The following is a 17,152-nucleotide window of genomic DNA, read 5'->3' as shown; positions in this document are numbered from 1 at the left end:
CAGGGCTCCAGTTCGGCACAGACTTGAGATGATGTCAGAGGTCAGAAGCACAGTCATATTCACCTCTGACACTGCTGAGCAGTGAGTAATGGCTGACTTAGGCTGTCTTGCTGGGAGGCCATGATAAAAATTATGGACTTGTCAGTGGCAGTGATCTGGGTTATATCTTTACGTTGGTCATTGTTTATTGTGCCAACCTTGGGTGATCTTCAGATCCACTCAGTCTGAAGCATCCATCATCTGACATCATTCTAGGCTACGAAAGGATATAATCTAGCACTTTCACCCTCTCCCTGGATATCAAGACTCATCGCCACTGTATCTCCCAGCAAACAAGCTGCTTTTTGTACTGTGTCACTGGACATTTTGGGTTTTAAAATAAGGTTTTCCAAAAGATTAAAATCCTGCTGCAAGATAAACGAGCAATGAATTTGGAAACGAATGACTTGGCTTCTAATATCTTTTTGCCTCTCCTTCACTGTCTGGATGTGGCAGAGACACTTACCCTCTATGAGATCTAGTTTCCTCAACCACAGTATCTGCTTCCAGATGATGTAGGGTTGCTGTGCATGATAAATAGGACATTCATGATGTAAGTGCTTCATAAACTCTAGTCACAATAAGGGAATTTTAAAAAAAAGAGAGAGAGAAAGAGAAAGAAAATAGCAAAGAGGGAGATGATTAGGACTGATATAATGCAGATTCCTCTTTCTTGGTAGTCTTTAAACTCCATGACCAAGCTAACTTCCAACAAAGAAGAAGATGGCTTATTTAATATTTATATTTCTCTTGTATTAATCTATCATCAGTACTAATTTATTTTGTACACATTTATTAATTAGTATGTCTATTTCTATTGAGATTAGATTTGTGGAGAGAAGCACAGGTGCTTTTTAAAATTTGATTTGTCCTATAGATTCATTTTATTTGCTCTTAGATGAAAATGATGTGCCCTTACAGAAAGAAAAGAACCATGTTGATAGATGGTTCCCCTATCTAGACAGTGAAGGATATAGTTAAATAGGTAGAGACTTTCCTTATAATCATCAGTGCCTTGTTATAATTAGATTGTGAAGAATGCCATTTAGCTAAAATGCATAGGATCAGCGTCAAGGTATCAGGGATTTAGAACCAAGTTCCTAAGGTACCTATGTACTTGACTTTGAACCACCCTCTGTTAGTGATAAAACATTTTTGTCAAATCACCTAAAGAAAAAGTTTCTTAAAGAGTAAAAGAAGACTTCCCTGATGGTTCAGTGGTTAAGACTCTGCACTTCCAAGGCAAGGGGTGAGGCTTTGATTCCTGGTCTGGGAACTAAGACCCACATGCCATGGTATGTGGCCAAAAAAGAAAAGCGTAAGGGATAAGAGTTGGGATTTGGCTGAGCGTATCTAAGGAGTATTTTTCAAAACATGGTCTTAGAAGTACCCAAGCATTGGACAAATTGCCCAAGTATCATGTTAAAAACACAGATAATAAGACCTAATGAATCAGAACCCTGGGGTGGGGGCCTTAGGACATGAGTGTTGGAGATGTCTCCAGATGCTTTGGAGGTCTGCATCCTGAAGATCATGCTTTGAGGAACAGCATTTTGGAAGTATTGTTCCTGATAAGCATACTGCTAATATAGTTCGATTTTTTTTTAACGTGCAAGAAACTAGAGATACACTGTTAGTTGTATGTCTGATCTGAGATGGACCTGTAGGTGCCATCCTCAGTTTAAATCTTGTTTTGTTTACTTCCAGATGAGCATGTTTCCTTTGGACCCTAACAGCCCACCTGTAACTTCTGCTTTCTCATGTCAAGAGTTGCTGAATGTTCATTCTCCCTTCACAGGTATGGGTTCACCATCTTGGAAGCCGGATGTTTCAGTCGGGAAGGGAGCAGGAAGTAGCGCCATGCCCTTCACTCTATGGATAATGAAGCGTGGATTTGTGATGCTGATGAGGCCAGACCCACATCCTCACCCTCGGGGGTCCAGGAGCCATCCTGTCCTCTCTCTGGGGCTTCCCATGTGTTGGTCACTCAGTCGTGTCTGATTCTTTGTGACCTCATGGACTGTAGCCCAGCAGGCCCCTCTGTCCGTGGAATTCTCCAGGCAAGAATACTGGACTGGGTTGCCACTTCCTTCTCCATCTGGCATGCAATTGTGGGCTCCACTAGTTCAATCTCCTGCTGGTGTCCGGCCAGGTGTGCCTTCCCAAGCCTACCCAACACCACTTTACTACCTGCCGGCTCACCTCGGCCACCACAATCCCATCAGCACTTGAGTGGGATTCACTCTTTACACCTACTTTAAATTTCAGGGCTTTGCCATGCCTGATGATTTCTGCTTAATAGACTCTAGTGTACCTCCTCCCTCTGTTGACAAACCCTCTGCCTTTTCATCACAGGGCCTTTGGAAAAAACTTCCCCAACCTTTCACCTTTTGCCTCCTTCACCTGCAACTGTGTTTCATTCAACAGGCCTCAGCTTAAATGGCATCTCCCTGGGGAGTCAGGCCCCCAAGACTATTGAACCTGGTACTGGAGAATACCAGGCACTTGCCTCGTCTGCAATGACGTTGGTGCATTTCTGGATGATGATGCCCTTGTTCTTTGCATCCTGAATGCAGAGTCCCTGTGAGGAACAGTGTTTCTCATTCATTATTGCATGCTCATCACTTGTTTGTGTGTATGTGTGTTTGTGTGAGTGCACATATGTGTGCTCAGTCATGTCTGACTCCTTGAGACCCCTTGGACTGTAGCCCACCAGGCTCTTCTGTCCATGGAAGTTTTCAGGCAAGAATATTGAGTGGGTTACCATTTCTTCCTCCAGGGGATCTTCCTGACCCAGGGGTTGAACCAGCATCTCTTTCATCTCCTACATTGGCAGGCGGATACTTTACCATGCCACCACCTGGGAAGCCTGTGTAGATGCCTAGTTTAAAGAAAAAAAGAAAGGCCTACATGGGACCATTTTGTTGTTGGAATAAACATTAGGAAAATAGAACCATGAAGCAGAATTCAGTTACCAAGAAGTGAAGTTCATGGTGAGTACAGGATATGAGCTTAGAAATGTCTGTGCTAATACTACACAAAGGCAGCAGCTGAAAATGTAATCATTCAGTTCAGTTCAGTCCCTCAGTCGTGTCTGACGATTTGCTACCCTGTGGACTGCAGCACACCAGGTCTCCCTGTCCATCATCAACTCCCAGAGCTTACTCAACTCATGTCCATTGAGTCAGTGATGTCATCCAACCACCTGTCATCCCCTTCTTCTCCTGCCTTCAATCTTTCCCAGCATCAGGGTCTTTTCCAGTGAGTCTGTTCTTTGCGTCAGGTGGCCAAAGTATTGGAGTTTCAGCCTCAACATCTGTCCTTCCAATGAATATTCAGGACTGATTTTCTTGAGGATGGACTAGTTGGATGGACTAGTTGGATCTCCTTGCAGTCCAAGGGACTCTCAAGAGTCTTTTCCAACACCACAGTTCAAAAGCATCAATTCTTTGGCGCTCAGTTTTCTTTATAGTCCAACTCTCACATCCATACACGACCACTGAAAAAAACATAGCCTTGACTAGATGGACCTTTGTTGCCAAAGTAATGTCTCTGCTTCTAATACACTATCTAGGTTAGTCATAGCTTTTCTTCCAATGAGCTTTTAATTTCATGGCTGCAGTCACCATCTGCAGTGATTTTGGACCCCCAAAAACCCAAGTCTCACTGTTTCCACTGTTTCGTCATCTATTTGCTGTGAAGTGATGGGACCAGATGCCATGATCTTAGTTTTCTGAATGTTGAGTTTTAAGCCAACATTTTCACTCTCCTCTTTCATTTTCATCAAGAGGCTCTTTAGTTCTTCTTCACTTTCTGCCATAGGGTGGTATCATCTGCATATCTGAAGTTATTGATATTTCTCCCGGCAAGCTTGTGCTTCATCCAGCCTGGTATTTCCCATGGTGTATGCTGCTGCTGCTGCTGCTAAGTAGCTTCAGTTGTGTCCGACTCTGTGCAACCCCATAGACAGCAGCCAACACCAGTCTCCCCCATCCCTGGGATTCTCCAGGCAAGAACACTGGAGTGGGTTGCCATTTCCTTCTCCAATGCATGAAAGTGAAAAGTGAAAGTGAAGTCGCTCAGTCGTGTCCGACTCTTAGCGACCCCACGGACTGCAGCCTACCAGGCTCCTCCACCCATGGGATTCTCCAGGCAAGAGTACTGGAGTGGGGTGCCATTGTACGCTGCATGTAAGTTAAATAAGCAGGGTGACAATATACAGCCTAGACGTACTCCTTTCCCAATTTGGAACCAGTCTGTTGTTCCATGCCCAGTTCTAACTGTTGCTTCTTGATCCGCATACAGATTTCTCAGGAGGCAGGTAAGGTGGTCTGGTATTCCCATCTCTTGAAAAATTTTCCACATATAATCACATATATAATTTTCCTAATATAATCATTAGGTTCTCAATAAATCTTAGATAATATGGAGTAAACCTTCCATTCCTTCATGACATTCATCCACTTTCAGCAGGTAAAAACCAGGCAAAGTTTTACCATTCTAGAAGTGTTTTTCCTGAAGTGTTTATGCACCACCTAAGTGATGGGGTTGGATCCCTGAGTTGGAATGAGCCCCTGGAGAAGGAAATGGTAACCAAATCCAGTATTCTTGCCTGGGAAATTACACGGACAGAGGAGACTGATGGGCTACAGTCCATGGAGTCCAAAGAGTCTGACACAACTGAGTGACTGATACTTTTCACTTTTATTTTCACACAATTTTATTGTAAGCCTTTTTCTTTTTAACTCAAAAGGTGTGTTGTTTGAATGTAAATGCTTATTGTTTCATCAGACTGTTATAGACAAACACACACACACACACAGAAAGCACATGCGTGTATTGAAAAGTTGTCTTATAAAGTAATTAAATACATAAAACTGGGAATCCAACATTCTGAATTTAAATATAAGCATCGGCATATGCCATCTTACTGGAGTGGACAAGTTATAATCTCCCTGGAGCATACTATATTATTTATGAAATGTAGTTAGTAATACTACCTTCCTCAACAAACCGTGAAGAGGATTAAATAAGGTATTCTCTGTAAAGCAATTAGCAGAGTGCTTAGAGCGTACTTGCACTAAAAATATTTGTTTTTATTTCCATGACACATGTTAACCTAGCCATATTTGGAACTGTGCTAGAGCACAATGTCCGGCCATAAGCAATATTGGCTCCTGAATTATCAGGACTAAAACACCAACATGGTAAACACCCTCTTTGGAGAAGAATAAAGTTTCCATTTTTCCTCCTATCTAATGAATATTTGTATTTCATTGTGCTAAATGAACCAAGATATTTCCAAGCCTCTGTCATTGACCTATGGAATTAGCAACCAACCAAACAACCAGATATCAAATAAGATATTTGTAAACTTGTTAACTTTGAGGGTGGGTCCATCTCCTCATTTTATCCTGTAACCTACTGAATTCTGTGGAGTTATAGGCAATGCTATCTTTCACTATATTTTCAGCTATCCCCTCAGAGTAGCCCTGTACTTGTTTGCAATTCCCTTAGACTTATAAAAGCAGTATAAGGAAAGGGGTTAGAGGGATGAGTATAAGGGTTATATTCATCTTTTCTTGGAAAAAATAATGTATCTAATTTCCAATGAACACCAGATAGAAGGTATTTTTAAAAATTTACTTAAAAGATCCACTGAAGTTTTATCTGAAACTGTGGCTCACATGGTAAAGAATCTGCCTGCAATGTGGGAGACCTGGGTTTGATCCCTGGGTTGGGAAGAGACCCTGGAGGAGGACATGGCAACCCACTCCAGTGTTCTTGCCTGGAGAATCCCCAGGGACAGAGGAGCCTGGCGGGCCACAGTCCACGGGGTCACAAAGAGTCAGACATGATTGAGCAACTAAGCATATGACGTTCAAGAACTGGTCACGTTGGAAGAGTGGGAGGTTTGTTTGTCACTCATGATATTTCTTTTCACGTAGAGATCATCCATCAGTAAAATAGTTCTGTCTTCTCTCCATCATTCACTGAGGTTGAGGAAATGAGGCAAGTTCCATGATGAACAATTTTGGGAGAGGGTATGTACGGTTTGATTCTTCCTGTTACCCTTTCTTGTGACCTTGTCTATTCACAGAAATTGTGTGCTTTCAGTTTGACTCAGCTTTGTTGTAAACTTATTGGTAAAGATCCCAAGTGCACTAAGAAAATCTCATCCCTTTAATCTTTTATATTCACTCAAGTTGCTTCAGAACTCTGACTGGAAAATATATTATTTTTTAAGATTTCGTTCAGTGCAAGGTACCATTCATGTGGAATTTTGATCTGAAGGGTCATTGTTGCTTGTGGAGGATTTTCCATAAGAAAATATCCCCAAATGTGGAGCTGAACCAAGATAATTCCAGAAACTAAGTGAAAAAAAAAAGTGTTGCAATATTTAAGGAATAATTAACAAAAATGGGTCACCCGGAGGCTCATGAAAGTTTTCCAAATAAACATAAAAAATGGAATTTATTGATGCCTTTGACAAGAATGAGTTAGTATAGTGGTAGAGGAAAAAAATGATGTGACAAAAAGACAGAATGAGATATGAACTAGAGGAGAAAAGTTACTTGAGAAATTTTGCTTTTAAGAAGAGGAGAAAAATATGGCAGAAGGGCCTAGGGATATGGACTTGATGCATATTACTTCTTAGAAGGAGGCATTATAGCATATTTGTATGTGATGAGAAATAATTGAACGAAGAGAAAAAATTGATAATGTAGGGAGAGAAACATTAAACATTAGGATTAGTGACATAAACTAGTTCTAAAAGACAACATATTGTATGATTCCACTCAGGTGTAATGTCAAGAAAAGACACATTTATAGACATAAAGTAAATTAGTGGTTGGTTAGTGAAAAGGGTAAATGTGAAATGACTTCTAATAGATTAGTGGCTTCTTCTGGGCATGATGAATATATCCTAAAATTAAATTTTGGTAGTGGTTGTACAACTCTGTAACTATATTAAAAACCACTGGATCATACATTTTATACAGGTGAAGCATAAGGTTGATGAATTTTGTTTCAATAAAGCTATTTTAAGAAGAAATGGGTGGTAAGCAAACACAATGTTAAACATTTGAATACAACTACTCATGCATTGACATTTCAAAGTAATGACAATAATGCTTACTACGCAGAGTTGTAAAGTTCCACAAAGAAATTTGATCTGAGGTGAAATTAACATTTGCTTTCTAAGGAGGTGAATTGGATTTACGCTTAAAATACACACATTTTCTAAGAGTATAATCCAGATATTGCTTAAATTCAGATTTTTAAGATTAGGTAAAGTTTACATTTTTAGAGTCATTAAAAAATGATGCAAATATTTTGTGTTATACACATTCAAAATTAGTAGAGAAATTAAATTTTTAATGAGAATAAAAATCAGTATAAGAGAATCCAAAAGGAAAGAAAATTTTAAGACACTATCACAATAAAAATCAAACAGAAAGCGACACATAATATATTAGAAATAAATTAAAATATATCAGTGGGCACAATTAATTTGAATGGTCTGATTGTCCAGTTACAAGAGATTGCTAACTGCTGCTAAGTCACTTCAGTCGTGTCCGACCCTGTGCGACCCCATAGACAGCAGCCCACCAGGCTCCCCCGTCCCTGGGATTCTCCAGGCAAGAACACTGGAGTGGGTTGCCATTTCCTTCTCCAATGCGTGAAAATGAAAAGTGAAAGTGAAGTCGCTCAGTCGTGCCCGACCCTCAGGGACCCCATGGACTGCAGCCTTCCAGGTTCCTCCATCCATGGGATTTTCCAGGCAAGAGTACTGGAGTGGGGTGCCATTGCCTTCTCCGTACAAGAGATTAGAAAGAGTTAAAATATTGGCAGATTGGATGAAAAAAATTCAGCTATGTTGCTATAACAGATATATCTAAAACAAAAGAACAGAAATTGGTTGAAAGTAAATGGATTGAAAAATATATACCAGGTTAGAATTGTGTTCATATGCAACTAACAGAAATCTCATATGACATTGGCTTGCAGAAAATAAAACTTTATTTCAATCTCACATAAATGAATGCATTGTTGGAAGGTTGGAGTTTTTATGGTGGCATTTCTCACGGATGATTCAAGTACTTTGGGGAAAGGATAATGAGGGGCAGTCATTAGTCCTTGCCAAATCAAGGGAGAGGTATAATAAAAACCATCCCACTAATCCAGATTACTGTTAGACAAAGTAGACTGTAAGAACAGAGCACTGATGCAGGCAAATGCAGTTCAGTTTGAATAATCATACCTTTTGATGTTAAATTTGACACAAGTGGATCAAAGTCACTGAGCTTTATTTACACGCAGGTGTCAACTTGCTCAGTGATGAATTCATATGATGAAATGACGACATTTGACATATTCAGCTCTCTTTCCTCTCTCCCTCTCTATCTGTCTGTTTGTCTGTCTCTTTCTCCCTCTCTTCTCTAAAACCACTTCTTGCCACAAACCATATACAAAAATAAAACAGATAAGAAATCCACATGTAACTGCTAGAAGTATAAGACTTCGAGAGAAAAACAGGCAGAAATCTCCATGATGTTCTGGTTAGGCAAGTATTTCAAAATAGGACACAAAAAACAAACACCATAAAGGAGACACAGGTACTTTTGACTTCATCAAACTTAAAAACATTAAAAACATCTGCTATTTAAAACCCATGTTTAATAAAATTAAAAGATAAAATCTAAACTAGGAGAAAATATTCACAATAGATATATTTGGTAAAGTACTGATATTTATTAATAAAAAAATAAAAATCTTTTATAAGTCAATAATGTAAAGGTTAATATTTACTAATTATTGTCATTCATAAATAGAGAAATATTTATTTACAAATATTTTATTTATAAAATTAAATGAACTAAATAAAGGATTTCAAACATGTATAGCACAGTAAAAGATACTCATGTTCATTATTCATTACAGAAATGCAAATTAAACCACAATGATATTACTATTATACCAACACTAACATGGCTAAAGCCTAAAAAGCCTGATGATATCAAGAGTTGTCAAGGATGGGGGGTAATTAGGGGAAGAGGATTAAGAGGTATTAATATAAAATGTGTAAGTCACAAGGATATATTTTACAGCACAGGAAATATAGCCAATATTTAATACTAAATTAAAATGGAGTCTAATCTATAAAACTTATTGAAGCACTGTATTGTACACCTAAAGCTAATATAGTATTGTAAATGAGCTATATTTCAGTAAAATAAGTTTTAAAAGAATGATTAAGGCGTTTAGGTAATCATTTTGGGGTGTTTTTAGTGATCCTGATTAAGGAATGGATTTAATATTCAACAGAATCAGAATACTTCATAGTATGATGGAAGTTTCATAAAATATTTATATATGTGTAATAATCTACATTAATGTCATATTAATATCAGTGTTTATATGAAACATGCTGTCTCAAATCTCTGGTTCCCAGGTCTGGAACTGCCCACATGACCACTAACTAGCCCTTCTCTTTTATCCAGCTGTGACTATTTATTCTGACTCTAATGCTAGCTCTAATTTTATAATCCCAGCCTCGCCTTGGATCTCCTGGCTCAACTTCCCACCTTTCTTTGAGCTCTGTCCACTCATGATCTGGCCATGAAGGTTTACCTGCCGCCAGGTACCAATGTGCAGATTTACGAAGTATAAACACTGTGCTGGGAGGTCTTTCCTCTCTCATTATCCCTATTATCTTGGAATAATTTAACAGCCTCAAGTCCCTCGAAAGACTATCACAGTTAAAAAAAAAAAAAAAAAAACAACTTCCTAGGAGGAGATGAGAGTTGATAATCTAATGGGTCTTTTTCATGTTTTACTGCACATCTCTGTGATAGAAGCAAATGTAATTTTTATGTAGTTATAAGAAGGAAAATTGAAACAGGGGTCATTTTGTAACATTATATTCCTGGGCACTTGTTCCAACTCCTGTCTGCAGTCACTGTTCACCACTCTGGTGTAATTGCATAGGTCATTTGGGGAAAAGCATAATTATACCTTAAGGTAATGTTCCCTCATGCATTATTAAGCTGTGAATTTTTCTAAAGTAGGCAGAGGGAGTGAACTAGGTGACTGGAAGGGAAGTTAGAGGATACTGAATTGGAAGGGGCTTAAGGATCAGGTTCATCTCCTCTGCAGGGCTTTACTCCTGACTGGAATATCATCTTGAAAGGCCCTGACCATCAACAAATGCCTGACCAAATGGCGTCAGCATTTATTTTTATATGATGGTCTCACTCTTTAGGTGGAGGGCCTCTTGAAGGTGATGACTAGTCTAACACCTCCAGATTTTCTCAATATCCAGCACATTGCTTGGGTATTGAGAAGGAAATCGCAACCTGCCCAGGTATTTTTGCCTGCAGGTCTCATGGACATTGCAGCCTACTGGGCTACAGTCCCTGTGGGCTGCAAAGAGTAGGACACGACTCAGCGACTAAACGACAAGCACCCTGCCTGGCACAGTGCAGAAACTCAGTGTTTCCTGCTGAGTGAATGTTGAAGACATTTCCAAGAAAAGGAAATACGAGATGGGCTTTCTTTGACAGATTACGCTCCATTTCCAAACATTTGGGCCAGTGAAAGAGACAGTTTTAGAGTCTGCTGGAACCTGAGTTTCATAAAGGAGAAATGAATGTAGATGGCAAAAAAAGTTAGACATGGAGTTGGAGGTGGTTTAGATAATTGATGTCTGCCAGTTTGTCACTTAACCGTCATAAGTATCAGAATGTTCACACATAAAATGTGGATCACAGAATCTACTGATTAGGTTGTATCAGGTTCGTGGAAATATAGCATCTACAAGTGCTTTCTTGGTGGCTCAGTCAGTAAAGAATCCACCTGGAATGCTGGAGACCTGGGTTTGATCCCTGCATAAAGAAGATCCCCTGGAGGAGGGCATGGCAACCCACTCCAGTATTCTTGCCTGGAGAATCCCATGGACAGAGGAGCCTGACAGGCTATAGTTCATGGAATTGCAAAGAGTCACATGACTGAGAGACTATGCACAAGTGAAGAACACAATGACAAGTTCAGCATAATAATGCAAATGATATTTACCTGCTGTCTTCAAGGCATAGCACAAGATTATTTACATTCAATAAAGCTTTTTTTTTTTTTCCTTTCAATCAATGACCATGCATTAATCAGTTATGATATGCCAAGAAGTGTGCGAGGTTCAGGGGTACAACTGTGACCTAGGTGCAGTCAGGCGGGGGAGTCAGATAAGCCAGCGCATCACCATCCAAGGCAGGGAGCCTTGGCCAGATCTCTAAAGGAAGAGATTTGTCTTTAATTCACTTTTTAACTCCTTAAAGAAGGAAATACACTTGCAAATTAACCAGATAGAGGTTAATGAACTATGATATTCAAAGTGCCTGTACTAGAGCTTGGCACATAATCTGTGCTCAGTAAACATTAGCTATGTTATTAGGTAAGGAGATGCCTACTGACCTCATTTTTCTTGTTAGAAAAACAATTATAAATATGAAACAAAGTAAAGCTGGAAAATGAGAGAGTGGCAGGGACTGAGTCAGAAAAGGCATTGCAGAGACGGTGACTTTGGGGAGAAGAACTGAATTAATAAAAGGAGAAAGCAAGAAAAACAGTAAGTAGGAAGAGTATTCTAGACAGAGGAAACAGACAGAAGACAAGACACTAAGCAGAGGATTGGTTGGCGAGCTCAAGGGATATTATGTAAAGACAGCAAACTGACGTACAAGAGGCACTCAGCAAGTACTCAATACGTGAAGTCCTCACCTTTTATAAATTGCTTTCATGTAGGTTACTGTATTCATCCTTATACCTGTTCCAAGATGATGTTTCATGAAAGAGACTGAAAAAAGGGTTTGCTCTGGGTTTCATAGCTACTCTGTGAGGCAAGCAGGTCTTAGACCCACAATTCCTGACTCATTTTGTCATCCTTTATGTATTGTTAGCAGCTGAACTTCTGATTTTCCCTCTGTTCACATTTTCCAGCCCAAATCCCTGAATCAATGTCCTTCCTGTATTTAAGTATGGAAGCTATCCGGAGAAAATACACCTTTAAACAAGATGTTAACTTACATCTCATAGAGTTGTAAGCCCTCTCTTCCACCCACGCACCATATTTCCTTTTGAACAGACATGCTCATACATGCACACTCAGTGCTAGTTATAAAAGAAAAGACACTTGATTACAGGGTGTTTAAGTTTTTAGAGAAGCCAGGATTCCTTTCCATTTCTTCATATCGCATCCTACCTTGGCCACCTTCTCCTTCTCCACTACGTCAGAGCCCTCTGCGATACTAGAGTGTCTGCAGGGTTATGGCATAACCGCACATTATGGAGATGACTGTTGGACTCACACCTTCTGTCTCTGGGTGTTCACACTGGTTTACTCTTGGCAAGATGCGGTTCATAAGCAGGCCTCTGAAATAGACAGAGAGAAATGCTTGTCGTGTTTCGGTCCAGATGCTCTCAGGGATCAAAGGTCCCTTGGCTACGAGTCATTCCCTCGGAAGCTGTGCAGTGGGCTTTGCACAGGGAATCAGGGCCTAATTTTTCCCTGTAGTAACCGAGCATGGTTCTGGAAGCAAGGGTGAGTTGTCTTTGCATTCTTTACCCTCCCAGGTCAGAATGAGTGAAAAAAGGAACATAAGTATCTAAGTTTGAATCCAAACACAGGTAGCTCCAACTGTATAATTTTGAGCAACTTGTTTAGTTACTCTTAGATTTTGTTTCTACCACTGAAAGTAGACATAAAATGTCTATCTATCTTTTTCCTTCCTTCCCTCTCTCTTTCTTTCATCCAAGTTCAACCTGTTCTATTTTCCAGTCATTTATCTCTTTTGGCAGCACATGTGTTCAGGAAGTAATGAAAAGGTCTCCTCTTCTTTCAAGATGTAAGAAACAGGCCTTGAGTTTTTTGAAGACTGAGCCCTCCCCGCTCTGGAGGAGACCAGTGATTCTGCAAACCTCGTTGCTGATGATTTTGATACCTTCTTTTTAAAAAAGATGACGTTTTGAACTAATTATAGATTCACATTGCAAAGCGAGTAAGAGCGGTTCTGTGTGCCTCCCACCTCAGTTCCCTCAGTGCAGGATTGTATGATCATCTGTGACAATATCGCAACCAGAAAAATGGTATTGGCACGATAAAATAAAATAAAATACCTGCTTTTAGGGATCCTGCGTAACGTTTTGGCGCTCATATTGTAGCATTCACTTTTTCTTTCTCTAAAATTTCTATCTGAGGGAGTTATACACAGAAATACAGGATCTATTCATGTCTGAACAAAAGCCTAACACTGCTAATGAGGGGATCTTGGGTAAAAACTGGATTGGAGAAACTTGGTGAGGCTGCAGGTTTCAGTGAAATTCCATTTCCCCTTCTCTATCTTCAGAGTTCATGCACTTTCATTCCAGAGAGAACACAACACTCACAGAAGTTAGGGACAAGACTAGGTCTGCCCTGGACAAAGTAGGCTCTGTCTCAAGTTGCTGAGCCCTGAAGCGTCCAGAGTGGGCACACAGGAGCATCCTTTAGCTCACCATTCATTATCAGAGCAGGAGATGTAAGAGGGAGACTAATGGTGACCTTCAAAGACAATAACCCGGTTTCCTGGAAAAGTGTGCAGCCTAATACGTCTTCTGACTTTCAGCTTCTCTCAACTTCTCCTCCTCTGGGACAGACAGTTCCGGCCCAGGGAAGATGTGTGTTGAGACAGGCAGAGGGAGCATAAAGGGGTAGAGAGGGTTTTCATCACATACCTCATAGGGTATCTAAGAGGATTTTATGAACCAGTACCAGCAAGATACTCAGCCCAGCATTGGGAGCATAGTAATTGCTCAATAAGAATAATGTTGTTCTCCTAACGTATATCCTATTCAAGAAGCTGATCCCCAAATAGACAGAGAATCTCAGTGTTGGAAGGTGACTTAGAAAGTGGCCAGTCCCACCCCATGCAGACATCCCTTCTCTGAAATACTCGCCCGGTTGTCTGACATTCTCTTCTAGACTGAGTCATGCTCCTGAGGGGGGACTCCAGACGGAAGCTAGAGTGGGCTGGCTCCGTTAGCACCCATCCCTAGCCTCCTAATAAATCTTTCTGTTTTGAGGAGGCTGAAAAGATAAGATCTATACTTCCAAGACACTCTTGCAGCTAGAGTTCATGTAGCTCCTAGGTTCTGCAAAGCGGGTGTGCTTTCTGAAACCCAGAGGCTGATGTGAGCCATCTGAGCTATTGCTCTGAGAGAGTGATGGTGGTATTTCTGGCATCCAGTTATGGAGTCACAGGTGCCCAGGACAGTGAGGGCAGCATGTTTCTGCTAGACGGGACCTGCGATGTGCCGAGCTGCTGTATTTATGGCTGTTCCCGGGAAATCTGATCCCCCCAGAGATTCTGGGAGTGCTGAAATATAATAAATATTTCTTCTCCTGCTTAAGATAGCTAGATTGATTTTATTTTTTAAACAACGACCCTGATTAATATACCCTTCACAGGCTCTATATTATCTAAACAATAAAATGTGATCTATTCCTGTGACAGCCAAGTGTCTACATGATTTACCCCCTGGGACATCTCCTGTCTCATCTCTCACCCCCGCCCAACCCCTGACCTTTCATTTCCATTCTGCCTCAGAGTTTCATGAATATCCCCTTTCCATTTCCAGGAAAGTTTGGTTTAGATAAATTTGGCATTTATTGAGCCGACTCTGGGCCCTCAGACTTTATGTCTGTTAGTTCTCTGTGTGTATGTGTGTAAGAAATCACCATTGAATGCTTGTTAGTTTCCAGTCATTTATCTAGGCTTAGGCTTCCAAAACAGTATGGAATTTAAAATTAGGTGGACTAAGAATAGGAACAAGAAAAATAAAGATATATATTAGAAATATGTATTTTATATATATTTGAAACATATCACTGTAAATGACTCATGGGGAAAAATGTTCCCTTGGGAGGAAATGCTGGATTTAGAATCAGAATTTTGACCAAGAGTCAGTCCTTTTGAATGAAAGAAAGAAAACAACCTCTGGAGAAAGATTTCTAAGCAGAGGCAACAACAAAGGCAGACTCCAAGGGCTTCCCTTGTGGCTCAGATGGTGAAGAACCCGCCTGCAGTGCAGGGGCCCAGGTTCCATCCCTGGGTCAGAAAGATCCCCTGGAGAAGGGAATGGCAACCCTGCTCCAGTATTCCAGCCTATAGAATCCCATGGACAGAGGAGCCTGGTGGGCTATGGTCCATGGGGTCGCAAAGAGTTGGATACGACTGAGTGACTAGGCATGAGCACCAAGGCAGAACAAAGGGTGTAGTCTGTGAAGAATCAAGGGAGTGTCCTTGTGTCTAGAAGACAGAGCAGCCGGATGATGAGAAATGGTAAGAGAGAGGGAGGGATGCAGGATGGGGAGGGAGAGAAGGAGCAAGCAATGAGAATTTAAATTCTGACCTCCTGAATTAGACTCAACAATATAAATCGTCTCTCATGTGACAGTCCTGCAAAATTCTGAAGGTCCCAGTGAACGTGGACTGGAGACCACTGTCCCAGAGCAGCACAGTGAAAGGAGGTAAGTGGCTGGCTTCGTGGGCACAGTGCGCTCCAGGGAGATGTCCAGAACAAGGCCGAGTCAAAATGGAATAAATGTAACTGCTCGTCCTTTTGGATCGCTTTAAACAACTTTCCAGATAGTTGGTTTTTCTCTGCACCCCCAGTTCTTATCCAACCACCTGGCATAGAATGTTCACTCAGAGGGTGGTGATTATAGGACTGGTGGACAAAAAAGTACTCTCAGGCTGCTGTGAACTCTCAACATAGCCCCTCATTCTTCCATCTCCTTTTACAGATGAAGAAACTAAAGCCCAGATGGCTGATGGAACTTTGGAAAGATCACACAAATATTTAGTGATGAAGCTATAAGTAAAACCTGAGGCGTGCGACTCCCAGTCCAGTGATTTTGTGCTAAAAATTGCATGAAAATTACCTGACTCTAGTTTTCAATGGAATAAAAAATAAATTATACAGCTGGGAGCTGTCTAGCACGGTGACTGTAACACATATAAACTCTGCAAATGTTTGTGGAATTGAATTAGAAATCGGAAAGAGTCAGAAAGCTTCTCTGGTTTATCTAACCTCTCATTTTGCTCTGAGATGGAAAGTGGGTGCCAGAGCTGGGGATGACCTTTGCCAAGGTCGCATGGCTCATCGGCCACAGAGCTGCCCAGAGAATCCCTGAACCCTTTGCCTCTTGATCCAACACTCCCTTCCTCGCATGTGGCACTGGAGTGTGACTGAGGTTCTGGAGGCTGAGTCTGAGGGTAAAAAGGCATGACATTGTTTAAAGCCATTTCATTGTCAGCTCAATCTGAGGCGGCTGAGTAGGAAAAGACAGTAATTCAAGTTGTCAGGGCCCTTAGAAACCTGCTCTGGGGTGTTGTATTCATAATGGAAAGAATTGTAATGCTGGAACATGGTTATTCTTGGGCCCATTCTAAAACCAAAAGTGTGTATTCTCAGCAGGCTCCATGCAGACAATTACAGTTAAACACAAACTTCCAGATAAGCTAAATTTCTGGGACTTGGTAAATAGTTCCATGTTCAGATAGTGTCCTCTCGCTGGGTGCTGCTGGCATAAGGCAGAGGGGACGGACAGAGCAACTGTGGACTCCATTTACCAGCATCTCTCTGGGTCATCCTTGTCTCCTGTGTCCCTGGTAACTTTGGGAGGCACATAAAACACTCCCCCAATTCCCTAACAGTGTAGAACCAGTCTGAGCCACTCATCCCACTTTTTCTTGTTCTGCAAACTGAGTTAGTCCCAAATGACCTTCCAAAGGCAGACACTTAATCAATAGGAGGTTCTAATGAGCCTCATTTGCCACCGCAGCTATGTGGGAGGGGAAAAGGCAAATCACAAATAGGAGAAGCCTTATCTCCTCTCCAGCTGCCTGCAGGGAGTGAACTCATGCCCTTTTCTGCATCTTCAACTCTTTCTTTCATTCCTTTAAGTGTTTTTCCTTTCTAGAGAGAGTGAAGAGAGAAAAAAAATGTGCTACGCTAACACTGAATTCACCCCAACTTTTTAGCAGAATGCAAACCTGAAGCCTTTAGAGCTTCC

The 17,152-nt window shown here is 40.9% G+C and overlaps 1 long non-coding RNA gene across 1 annotated transcript; it reads left to right on the top strand.

Moving 5' to 3' along the window:
• The first annotated feature begins 5,951 nt into the window (after nt 1-5,951).
• Nucleotides 5,952-16,014, top strand: LOC113903932. Its single transcript, XR_003514348.1, has 3 exons — nt 5,952-6,083; nt 15,532-15,604; nt 15,881-16,014. It is a non-coding gene; the product is annotated as an uncharacterized LOC113903932 (long non-coding RNA).
• Nucleotides 16,015-17,152: the final 1,138 nt, after the last annotated feature.

This window comes from Bos indicus x Bos taurus, chromosome 14 (genome assembly GCF_003369695.1).
Source record: "Bos indicus x Bos taurus breed Angus x Brahman F1 hybrid chromosome 14, Bos_hybrid_MaternalHap_v2.0, whole genome shotgun sequence".
Lineage (NCBI taxonomy): Eukaryota > Metazoa > Chordata > Mammalia > Artiodactyla > Bovidae > Bos > Bos indicus x Bos taurus.
Note: the sequence above shows the minus strand (reverse complement) of the source record. Positions and strands in the feature narration are given on the sequence as shown.